Source organism: Podarcis gaigeae, assembly GCF_964106915.1.
Source record: "Podarcis gaigeae genome assembly, chromosome: 16".
NCBI lineage: Eukaryota > Metazoa > Chordata > Lepidosauria > Squamata > Lacertidae > Podarcis > Podarcis gaigeae.
This window is the reverse complement of record NC_139693.1, coordinates 8,858,244-8,870,899: the sequence shown is the minus strand read 5'-3', so window position 1 is coordinate 8,870,899 and position 12,656 is coordinate 8,858,244. Positions and strand designations below refer to the sequence as shown.

Genomic DNA, 12,656 nt, shown 5'->3' with positions numbered 1-12,656 from the left:
CATGCAACCCCGCAACGCCACATATGATAGAATCATGCAAGAGTGTGGGAGGAGGAAGGGATGAAATCCCCAAAAAGGATGTTATTTTTTTCCCTGTATGCCACAACAGCTGCAAGAATATTACTAGCAAAGAATTGGAAGAAACAAGATTTACCAACTATCGAAGAATGGCAGATGAAGATGATGGACTATATGGAACTTGCCGAACTGTCTGGGAGACCCCGAGACGAAAGAGAAGAGACGGTGGAAGAAGATTGGAAGAAGTTTAAAGAATATTTGAAAAAAATATGTTAATATTTAAATCTTAAAATAGCTTTGGAAGTGAATATAGGCTGTAGGGTTAGAAGTAGAAGACAGTGTATTTTAAAATAGCATTATTTGTAAAGGATAAAATGTGAAGACTATTATAGTAAAAGTAAGCGTGACAAAATGGTTAAAAAATTTATGTAAACTGCTAAAGATGAGGTAAAATGAAAATCAGATGGGGGGACTTGGGGAAGCTCACCTAACAATGTTTAGAAAAAAGAAGGACAAGACAAGAATTTGTTTGCATTGTTTTTCTGTTTGTGTTGTTTATTGGTGTTTTAAAATGAATAAAAAAATTGGGGGGGGGGGGAAGAGTCTGGGAGGAGGAAGCCAGGGGGGAAATGACTCTCCCAACTATTCTTGCTGGGCTCAAAACCATTAAAGGAGTTAAGCTTTGTGGGTGGTGTTAAAATAGCTGGAAAGGGCATGATGTGGAAAGCAGAATTGGTGGGTGGTGTGGAAGGGTTAAGCACCCTTCCCACCTGCTATCCATCCCATCTGGACTCGGTTCTGGTTTTTAACGGTATGTGTGAGAAAAACTGCTCTGGAAAACGTAATTTGCTGGAAGGGGATTGGGTTAAGCACCTCCCTCATCCAATTTCCTCAGGCAAAAACTCCTCCAATTCTTTGAAATTGGTGCCATGAGGAAACTTGGTCATTCCAGAGAGGTCAGCCCTCTGTTTTTAATCCTTGGGAGAGCCAGGGTAAAATAGTGGTCAGTGTGCTAGCCCTGGGAGACCCGGGTTCAAATCTCCACTCGCCCACTAGGTGGGACCTTGGACCAGTCCCTACCTGTCAGTGTAACCAACCTCGCAGGATTGTTATGCGGATTAAAGGAGGAAGCGGAGAACCATGTACAAGCCCCCTGGAGTAAAGGTAGGACGTGAATGTAAGAATAAATGCTGGTTGAAGAATGTCCAGGTCTGTTTCAGCCAAGAAGGGATTTGTAGGTATGTAGGGCCTTTATATGAACCTGTTCTGTCCTCAGACATCAAGCCAGGGCCTTGTCTGAAGTGGCCCCTCTGTTAAAGAAACTGCTATTTCCTCTCTCTTCCAGACCAGAGCATGGTCTGAAGGTGCATGAGGCCACCACCTCCCTGAAGCTAAGCAGGTCCAGGCCTGGTCAGCTCCCGGATGGGAGGCCACCATGGAACCCCAGGTATGTTGCCTTGAGTTCTACTATGGGGGGGAAGTAGGACAGAAATGTGAAGAAATAACAGAGGCACAGCAGTTGTTTAAACATGGAGCTATTTGATACATTTCTGCCCCTTCAGAGAGTTTGAGGCGCTTGGTGATGTCAAGCAAGGCCTTCTCTCCCAGCCTAGCCCACTTCGTTGGGTTGTTATGAGAATAAAAGGCTGGTAGGGATGCTGGTGGTGCTGTGGGTTAAACCACAGAGCCTAGGACTTGCCGATCAGAAGATCGACGGTTCGAACCCCCACGACGGGGTGAGCTCCCGTTGCTCGGTCCCTGCTCCTGCCACCCTAGCAGTTCAAAAGCACGCCAGTGCAAGTAGATAAATAATTACCACTCTGGCGGGAAAGTAAACGGCGTTTCCGTGCGCTGCTCTGGTTCACCAGAAGCGGCTTAGTCATGCTGGCCACATGACCCGGAAGCTGTACGCCAGCTCCCTTGGCCAGTAAATCGAGATGAGCACCGCAACCCCGGAGTCGGTCACAACTGGACCTAATGGTCAGGGGTCCCTTTACCTTTACCTTAGGGTTGACCAGTGGCTCGTCCTCATCCTAACCTTCCTCACAGGGTCATTGTGAGGTTAAATGGGAGTCTAAATCATTTTTAAAGGTATCAGTCATGACGAGGGATACGTTCCTGTGTGACCAATCTCCCCAATTCCCAACTTGCAGAGCCGTCGGGAGACACAGCTCACACACGAGAGGAGTGCTTTTTAAAACCCCAGAATCCTAACAGAAAGGGAGTCCGACTGGATCAGGCCAATGGCCCAACTAGTCCAGCATCCTGTTCTCACAGTGACCAACCAGATTCCCCTATGGAAAAACCCGTAACCAGGATTCGAACTCAATTGCAACTCTCCCAATTCTCTGGTGTTCAGAGGCACATCACTGCCTCCGACAGCGAAGGGAGAAAATAGCAAATATGGCTGGTGGAAACCTTGGAACACCCAACCAAAAGCATCGATAGGTGAAAGCGGAAGTCAGAAAGGTTACTCTCTTTTCCAACTCTATGGTGCTTTTCAAGGCTGAGATTGGTACCCATTTAATAATAATAATAATAATAATAATAATAATAATAATTTGTTATTTATACCTCGCCCATCTGGCTGGGTTTCCCCAGCCACTCTGGGCGGCTTCCAACAAAACACTAAAATACAATAACCTATTAAACATTACAAGCTTCCCTAAACAGGGCTGCCTTTAGATGTCTTCTAAAAGTCTGGTAGTTATTTTTCTCTTTGACATCTGGTGGGAGGGTGTTCCACAGGGCGGGTGCCACTACTGAGAAGGCCCTCTGCCTGTAACCTCATAGTGAGGGAACCACCAGAAGGCCCTCGGCGCTGGACCTCAGTGTCCGGGCAGAACGCTGAGGGTGGAGACACTCCTTCAGGTATACTGGACCGAGGCCATTTAGGGCTTTAAAGGTCAGCACCAACACTTTGAATTGTGCTCGGAAATGTACTGGGAGCCAGTGTAGGTCTTTCAAGACCGGTGTTATATGGTCTCGGCGGCCGCTCCCAGTCACCAGTCTAGCTGCTGCGTTCTGGATTAGCTGTAGTTTCCGGGTCACCTTCAAAGGTAGCCCCACATAGAGCTCATTGCAGTAGTCCAAGCGGGAGATAACTAGAGCATGCACCACTCTGGTGAGACAGTCTGCAGGCAGATAGGGTCTCAGCCTGGGTACCAGATGGAGCTGGTAAACAGCTGCCCTGGACACAGATTTGACCTGTGCCTCAAGGTGTTCCGACATAGAGATGAGATGTATTTGCAAGGTAAGGAAGCACCAATTTGATGTGACCGCATGGGAACAAGAGAAGAGACACTTGCAAAGATGGGGAACGGGAAATGAGGTGTTGAGCTGTGCTATTTAGGTTATTACCATTGTGCAGGCCGGAAGCTGAGATGAGCCTCAGGTAACCACAGAGCGTAAAAACCAGAGAGGAAACCCCAACCAGTCCATTTCTTTGACTCAGGGCTCTGCTGCTGGGGAAAGGGCGGTACTTTTTGGGTAGGGAGTGAGCAGCCAATCCCAATTGCCACCTCCCCAGGCACTGAGCCACCCAAACTCCAGGGAATGTTTATTTTTCAAAGCCACAGACACACACACACACACAAAAAAGTTTCTGGGCAGGCAAAGGCACAGATGCCACAAACTCCCTTTGCCCCACCCAGATCCCCTCCCTCTCACCTAATCCCAGATCACAAAAGACACAAGGACAACAAAGTTGAAATTACAGATAGGTAGCCTATCTATGTATCTGAAATTACAGATAGGTAGCCTATGTGTATCTGAAGAAGTGTGCATGCACACGAAAGCTCATACCAAGAACTGACTTAGTTGGTCTTTAAGGTGCTACTGGAAGGAATTTTTTTTGTTTTGAACAAAGTTGAAAAGCACTCTGTGCGAGTCCCAGAAAACTGTCCTCCACCCCATCATTTCACACATTCCAGACGTGAAAATAAAATCCAGTTTGAGCAAAATAAAGAGTTTGGGATCTAGGGCAAAAGATGGGGGGGTGTAGGAGAGTGAGGCACACACATATTTCTCCTTTGGCAGTTGCCCCCTCCATAATGTCTGGGGCATGTCAAAAATAGAGAGGGGCCAATTCATAGAATCACAGAGTCTAAAGGGACCCCACGAGTCATCTAGCCCAACCCCCTGCAATGCAAGGAATCACAGCTCGAGAATTCCCGGCAGACAAACGCCCAACCTCTGTTTAAAAACCTCCAGCGAAGGATTGTCCTCCATCTTCCCAGGTAGGCCAGCTTCACCTTGTTTAGTAGCACAGAGCTTTGCCTAAGAAGGTCGATGTCACACAGGTAAAGCAGAGGCACAGAGGACGCTGTCTCCTACCAAATCCAACCATGTAGCCCAGTAAGGTCCACACTGCCTGGCAGCAGCTCTGCAGGGCGAGTCTCTCCCAAATGCTTGGGACCGAACCCCAGGACCTTCTGCACACAGATTCTTCTACCGTTCCACTATGTCCTTTCCTCCAAAAATAAAGCAAGATTCCAGTCCTCATGGTTCTGAATAAAGGCCCTGATTTAAACAGTAAAGCCAGAAGCTGGCTTATTCCCACTCGGAACAATGGGCCACCTAGCTCAGTAAAGTCCACACTGGCTGGCAGCAGCTCTCCAGGGTTTTTACGCTCTCCAGGGTCTTTCTGCTTGGAGATGACATTGTGGATCAAACCTAGAAGCTTCTGAAGATGCTTTGCCACTGATCAGCTCACCTTCCCAAACACTGGAGGCCAGTCCTGGGATAGCTCAGCAGGCAAGAGCACATGGCACTTAATCTCAGAGTTGTGGGCAAAATATTCCTGCATTGCAGCGGGTTGCACTAGACGGCGACTCTTTTAAGATTCCATGGAGCTAATATTGCCTGCACTGACCGGCAGCAGCTCTCCAGGGTTTCAGAGGAGGGTCTTTCAAATGCTCTACCGCTGAGCTACAACCCTTCAATCCACATATACAGGTAGCGGGAAAGAGGCTGGTGTGTTTAGATAAAGCGGCCAAGGCTCTCCTGCCCAGAGGAGGAGAGCAGTGCTGTCCCTCTCCCGGAATACCCAGTCTACTGCCTGGGTGCCAAGCTGGCTTGTTTGGGCATCTGGCTAAGGCTTTGTGGGGGGGAGAGAGAAGGAAGCGGTGTGTGGATATAGGGAGAGATTGCTGGTTCGAGATCGCTGGACGTGCCGAGAAGATGACACGAAAGCAAGGTCTGGCTCCCGCCGGCAACATCTGGAAGGGAGGGCGTTATGCCAAGGAAGAGAGGAATTGTGGGTGGGGTGGGCGGGCAGGATATTACAGGGGCAGGATCCAGAACGTGGAAATGGGGCAGCGGGGAGGTGGAGGGTAAGATATCTCAGCATCAGCAGTTGGGGAACCGGTGGGGTTGCAGAGGGGAGTGAGAATCTGGGCCCAGGAAAAGGATACAGGCTTGGAAATCCAAATTGAGCGGTTTAAGATATCTCAGCATCAGCATCTAGGGAGAGGGGCCACCCAAGCAAATGGATTTTTTGTGGGGGGGGGGGTGAGGAAGAGGGACCAGGGAAGAAACTGGGAGTGAGACGAAGCAGGATCCGGAACGTGTGGGGAGAGAACTGGAAGGAGGGGTAGTTGTTTTCTACTGTGATAAGGCAAGGAATGAAGATAGAATATCAAGGCATCAGCATTTGGGGGAAGGAGGGAGGAGGAGTTCGAGGAGGGGCTGGCGAGCAGGGAAGAGATATGGGGCAGCTAAGGAAGGAGGGTGGGGGGGTCACACTAGGACAGAGGGACACAGAAACCTGCCTTATTTAGCTCCATCCGCTAAGTAAAAAAAAATTAAGACTCCAGTCCTCATGGCTTTGAATAAACGGCTGGTTTAAATAGGAACCCAGAGAGCTGTTTTATAGCATTGGTTACAGGAACAGTCCATCTTGCTCAGTAATGTTTACACTGGCTGGCAGCAGCTCTCCAGGGTTTCAGGCAGGGATTGAAGTTGGGGTCTTCCGCATGCAAGCCGGACACACTACGGCCCTTCCCCAACATGGCGCCCTAAAGACATTAATTGAGGTTGCCAGCTCCCATCAACCGCACCCCCTACGCCCAGAAATGATGAGAGGCAGAATGCAACCACAACTTAGTGGGCACCAGGTTGGTTAGCCTTCCGTTGGGCAAAGAGAGGAATAAGGGTTCAGGGCACCCCAGCAATTGTGTGTGCAGTGAGGAGAAGGAAGGGGGTGGGAGATGGACCCAGAGTTCAGGTGGGACTGGGAGAGGTCAGATCCTGGAACGCACCAGCAAAGAACCCCTGGAAGGGTGGTTTGCCAATAAACTGGGGGAGAGAAAGGCTTCAATATTTAAGGCTACATTTAAAGCACATTGATCCACACACACACACACCCCAAGAATCCTGGGAACTGTAGTTCACTCCTCCCAGAACTGCAATTCCCAGCGCCCTCCACAAACTACAGTTCCCAGGATTCTTTGCAGGATGGAGTGAAGAATGTGCTTTAGATGTACTGTATGGTGCGTAAGAAGCCTAAGAGAGGCACCCATAAATGACTTATTTTTTTGGAGGGGGGGGACTGAAGGATCCAGAGAATGCATTAGTGAAATTACTATGCAACTGAGAGCTCTAGGCATGAGCATTCGAGCAGGGATCTAGGTAAGAGTCTAGAAGAATCTGGAGCGAATATCTAGAAGAAGGAAAGGAGGTAAGCAGGAGAGATATGGAGCTGTGAGCCTTTCAGGTACTTCCCAGTGGGGGGGGGGAGTAAGCCCCACTGATCTGAAAAAGCTTACTTTTGGACCCCTTAGTGGGTTGCAACCTGATTTAAGGCAGGTCGCCACAGAAGCACTCGCAAATATATGGTAAAAATTTAATAAATGGGCATGTTTGGGTTAAAAGGGAGCCCTGGCTGGGAAAAAATTGTTGATACCTAGCCCATGTTTTTTTTGGGGGGGGGCCACAAACCTGCCCATGGGGGTCAAGGGTGGGGGAGGTTAAAGGTCAAAAGAGAGGGGATCCAAGAGGGTGTTCAAAAGTTAAGGGAAGGGAATGGGGGAAGGGAATTCTCCAAAATTCATTCCCTTCTCCCCAGTTAAGATATTAAAAGAACTATAAAAAACAGAGAAATAATCTGGGGTGGGGAATCTCCAAACCTCACCCCCCCCACACACACACACCAGAAACTAAAATAATAATTATGCAAACATTGGAAGTATTTAGAGAGGCGATCTCCCAAAATTCACCCCCACCCCAATAACTAATAAAATACGGGTAACATGGAAGGATGGAGGGGGGGGAATCTCCCAAAATTCACCCCCAATAGCTAAAAAATATATAACAAGATGGAGGGGAGCAATCTACAATATCCACTCTCAGTAACTTAAAAACAAATAAAGACGATGGAAATATTTGGGGTGGGGAATTCCCCCCCCCCCATAACAACAAAAAAGATAGTATAGAAGTACAGTATTGCGGGGGAAGGAATCTTCCAAATTAACTAAAAAGAGACAGAGATACAACACAGAAGCATTCATGGGGGAGAAAATGCCCCAAACCTACCCACACACACAACTACATAAAAGCAAGATGACATTAAAGTATTTAGGAGGAGAGAAACCTCAAAAAATATATATATATGGAGAGGGGTTGTTGTTGTTTTTTGAGGTTTCTCTCCTAAATACTTTCATGTCATCTTGCTTTTTATGTAAAAAAATTGAAATAACTACAGTTGAGAGCACCATCTCCCCCCAACCCCGCTTCGGTCCTCTTGCCCGTCCGGCTCCCTCTCCAACCGAGCGGCGGAGGGAGGTGAGCTCCGGGGCGTCCCCAAAAACTCGGCCGGATCCCCCCGCGCCGCCGCCGCCGCGTGGCGCACCTTAACGAGCCGCCTCCGGGCGCCCCTCGCCTCCGCTGCTGCTGCTGGTGCCGCCGCCGCGCTCCATCCCCGGGCCAGGGCCGCTACGCTCTCCTGGAAGCGGCCCGCGCCCGTGCGCCCTGGCCGCGCCCGCCGGCCCGCCGTGCGCCCTGGCCCATGGCTGCGCTGCCGCCGACGCGCCCGGCCCCGGATTGCCTGGCTGGCTTGGCGGTGGCGGCGGCGGCGGCTGGGCTGCTTTCCCCCCCTCCCCGTTTCCCGGGCGGGGATGGATGGAGAGGAGGAGGGAAGGAGGAGGGCTGGGGGGTGGGGGGACGGAAGTGATGAAAGGGACCGCCGATCTCGGGGGCTGCTCCTCCGAGGAGCAGCTCCGGGTGGAAAAAGCGCCGCCGAGCGCTGTGCGCGCTTTTACGCACGGGGAGGAAGCCTCGCGTTTCCTCGGGAGTCAGCCTCTCCATCTCCTCCAGCCAAGCTTTCCTTTGCAGGAGGCGCTGGGTTGTCCCCCGCCCCCCCAAATCCAGACTGATATTGGGCCTTGGGCCGGATCCAGCTTTTCTCACGAGTAGACCCATGGCAATGAATGGGGCGCAATTGGCCTGGCACGTTCGCTTTCAGTAGCCCATTTGACTCCCTCTCCCCTGCAAGAATCCTGGGAATTGTAGTATCTTGCTCAGGGTGCTGGGCACTGTAGCTTTGCCATGGGTGAACTACAGTTCCCAGGATTTTGGGAAGGCGAGAATGTGCTCTGATTGTAATGGTTGCATATGCAGCCAGGCTAAAAATGGGCAGCCCCCATGTTTTCTAGCAACTCGCTCCATTTTTCTAACATGGAGCCCAGAGTAGCATGCAGGCGGATCTCATCTGGACACTGCCCAGACCGGCTAAAGTTCAGCAGGGCGGTGGCCTCCTGAACCTTCTGGGATGGGAACCTGGGGTCTCCAGATGTTGCCTTGGGACTCCAGCACCTTCGTGGTCAGGGGTTGGGGTATGAGGTGAGTTGAACATCTGGAAGGCCGCCAGATGAGAAGGCTGCGGTATCTGATGATGTGGGTAGTGCATGGGTAGGCAAACTAAGGCCCAGGGGCCGGATCTGGCCCAATCGCCTTCTCAATCCGGCCCGCGGACGGTCTGGGAATCAGTGTGTTTTTACATGAGTAGAATGTGTGCTTTTATTTAAAATGCATCTCTGGGTTATTTGTGGGGCATAGGAATTCGTTAATTTTTTTTTCAAAATATAGTCCGGCCCTCCACAAGATCTGAGGGACAGTAGACCGGACCCTTGCTGAAAACGTTTGCTGATCTGTTTTCTTTTTTCCCCTTTTTCTGTCATTTTTGGAAAATTAATAAAATGTTAAAAATAAATAAATAAAGAAGCAAGGAAGGGTTGGGCAAATTTGTGGAGGGGCTGTCAGTGGCCTCCAACCCTATGCTTTGACAAGCTAGGCTCTTTTTATGTTTTTATTTAACACCCCACATTTATACCAGAACGGCAAAACCGAAAACAGGTACTGTACAACTAAAAAACCCAGTAAATAAAAATCTACAGATGGAAGGTGGTATACTACTACTACTACTACTACTACTAATATTAATAATAATAATTTAAATATAGCCCTATTAAAAGCAGCGCTAAAAACGCTTAAAGCTATTTAAAAGCACACACACCTCCAGGAGACCTTGCCACAGCAGCTGGTTAGTGGCCAAAGGCTTGTCTGAACGACAAATGAAAAAGTCTGCCTGCCAAGGAAAGGAAAGCACAGGGAGCCTCCCATGGAAGGGAATTCCACAATCTGGGGGCACCCACCAACAAGGCCCCGCCTCATATCATCACCGGGCACAGCCCTAGAGGACAGGTGGGCGTCTCCCAAATTTGATTGGTGGGTGGTGCTGACCTATATGAGTTCAGGTGATTGGCAGGTGGGCGTGGCTTGGCCCAAAGGCCCAGAGATGAGGCTCAGAGACTAGGCATCTTCACACCACCCATCAATGTGTGAATATGCTTTTTTAAAATAACAAACACACCCTGCAAACAAGTGACAGCAAGTACAGTGGTACCTCAGGTTAAGTACTTAATTCATTCCGGAGGTCCGTACTTAACCTGAAACTGTTCTTAACCTGAAGCGCTATTTCTGGGTTAGCGGAGTCTGTAACCTGAAGCATATGTAACCTGAGGTACCACTGTAATTGTGTGTGTGTGTGTGTGTGTGTGTGTGTGTGTGTGTGTGTGTGTAATGAAAACTAAAGCAGGAAGTCACACAGACAGATCTGCTTTTGTGACTATGGTCCCCGGAGGCCCCATCCGCACTATCAATTTAAAGCAGTGTCATACCACTTTAAATACTCATGAATCCCCCCCCCCCCAGGAATCTTGGGAACTGTAGTTTGTTAGGGGTTCTCTTAGGAGGACCCCGCCCCCGTTCTTCTCGCATAGCTGCAATTCCCAGAGTGGCTTAACCATCAATCCTACCTCCCAGGGAACTCTGGGAATTGTAGTGCTGAGAGGGTAATACTGTGGGGGGGGGTGCATGTCCTAACAATTCCCAGCAAGCTCAGTTCACTACAATTCCCAGAATTCTTTGAGGGAAGCCACGACTGCTTAGAAGTGGTGTCACCCTGCTTTAAATGTACAGCAGGACGCGGGCAGCGCTGTGGTCTAAACCACTGAGCCTCTTAGGCTTGCTGATCGGAAGGTCGGCGGTTCGAATCCCCGCAACAGGGTGAGCTCCCATTGCTCTGTCCCAGCTCCTGCCAACCTAGCAGTTCAAAAGCACACCAGTGGGAGTAGATAAATAGGTACCACTGCGGAGGGAAGGCAAACGGCGTTTCTGTGCGCTCTCGTTTCCGTCACGATGTTCTGCTGCGCCAGAAGCGGTTTAGTCATGCTGGCCACATGACCCGGAAAGTTGTCTGTGGACAAACGCCGGCTCCCTCGGCCTGAAAGCGAGATGAGCGCTGCAACCCCGTAGTCGCCTTTGACTGGACTTAACCTTAAATGTACAGCTCAGTGGGCCATGGAGAGGTTCCGCATGGAGGAAATTTTCAACCCTGTAAATGGCCTTCTTGGAGCAAATAAACTTTGAAGGGAGGCTGCAACGTGAAATGGCGAAATTGCAATACTTCACTTGAGGAAGGAACGGAAACAAAGGGGTTTTAAATGCATACGTGCTAATCGGCTTACCAATGCCAGGATATCTCTTTTTATCAAGAGCTGTTTTGCGAAACCTTGCTGTCGATCACGCAGTTATCGCTATCTCTGATTCTCTGCATCTCATCTCCCACCGACCTCTCTGTTTACAAAACCCCACCCTGCTACCAGCCATGAGTGTGTATCCCTAACTCAGGACGGCTCCATTTCCCCCAAAAGCTGATGCCGTAATAAATTTGCTCGTTTCCATTAGTTGCCGCAAAGCTCTGTTGTTTTTCCCCTTGGTTGTCCAATGCAACTCCTACTCAGATCAGACCCATTGAAACCAATAGGCTTAGAAAAGGGTTGGAGACAGATCAGAGTAGGCGGGGGGTGGTGAGGCTGAAGAACTGGGGAGATGGGGGTGGGATTCAGTTCTCAGTACGAGGATGGAAGACTAGGATGAAATGGGGATACATAGATATATAAGATTGTGCTTTATTAGGAACACAAATACCGTATTGGCCCGAATATAAGCCACACCTGAATATAAGCTGCACCTTTAAAAGGGAGTGGGGAGAGAGAAAAAGAAAAAATACCCAAATATAAGCCGCTCCATTCCTGGCTGCATACTGGGGGGGGGGGCATGCGGGCTTTCCCCTTCCTCACTCTCTCCCTTCCTGGGGGAGAGGATGGGGGACTATGTGTGGGGTGGGCGCCTCTTTGCCGTACTGTTTGCCCCGGCTCCTGGCTGCAAACTGTAAGGTCGGAATATAAGCCGCACTTTAACTTTTCACGGTCGGAATTTGGGGGGGGAAAGTGAGGTTTATATTCAGGCCAATATGGTACAGTGGTACCTCGGGTTAAGTACTTCATTCTTTCCGGAGGTCCGTTCTTAACCTGAAACTGTTCTTAACCTGAGGTACCACTTTAGCTAATGGGGCCTCCCGCTGCCACCGCGTGATTTCTGTTCTCATCCTGAAGCAAAGTTCTTAACCTGAGGTACTATTTCTGGGTTAGCGGAGTCTCTAACCTGAAGCGGATGTAACCCAAAGCGGATGTAACCCGAGGTACCACTGCATTCCATTTTGTATTTTCTTTGACAGGCATAGGCAAACTTGGCCCTCCAGATGTTTTGGGACTACAACTCCCATAACCCCTAGCTAACAGGACTGGTGGTCAGGGATGATGGGAATTGTAGTCCCAAAACATCTAGAGGGCCGAGTTTGCCTCTGCATGTTCTTTGCACCCTCCTCAAGGGCTTTTGCCTGGCTGGAATGTGTCCTCAAACTCCGAACCTGCCTCTTGCTTCTCTGGAGAGGTGTGTGTGAGTGTGTGGAGAAACTAGCCTGTGGTACAGAGGGAAAATTTGCATTTATTGCTTCGCTCCATTTTGCCTCTGGCCCACCCCCCACCCCCCATTGCCTTGTGGCCCCTGCGGAGATCATCCAGAAGGGACCGTGGCCCCTGGGCTTCCAAACCTTCCCTGCCCCTGTCCTTGTGATAGGAATTTTGAGGTCTTAGATATATGTTAAATGTTCATAAGTGTACCAACCAAGCACGTGCATAGATCAGCACAGGAAGACCGAGCTAAGACCATTTTGATTCCCAAACTGAGCAAAGGTTTTCTCTGCAAGGTCAAAGGAAAATGGAAAAGCCTCCCCATTG

General features: G+C 49.7%; 1 protein-coding gene across 1 annotated transcript in view; it reads right to left on the bottom strand.

Annotated features, from left to right (window-relative positions):
• ATP8B2 (ATPase phospholipid transporting 8B2) overlaps positions 1–7,989 on the bottom strand; it is a 60,924-nt gene extending 52,935 nt beyond the window's left edge. The window contains exon 1 of the mRNA XM_083715539.1: positions 7,868–7,989. The gene's annotated coding sequence lies outside the window, so the exon portion shown is untranslated. The remainder of the gene's footprint in view (positions 1–7,867) is intronic.
• Between the last annotated feature and the right edge of the window lie 4,667 nt (positions 7,990–12,656).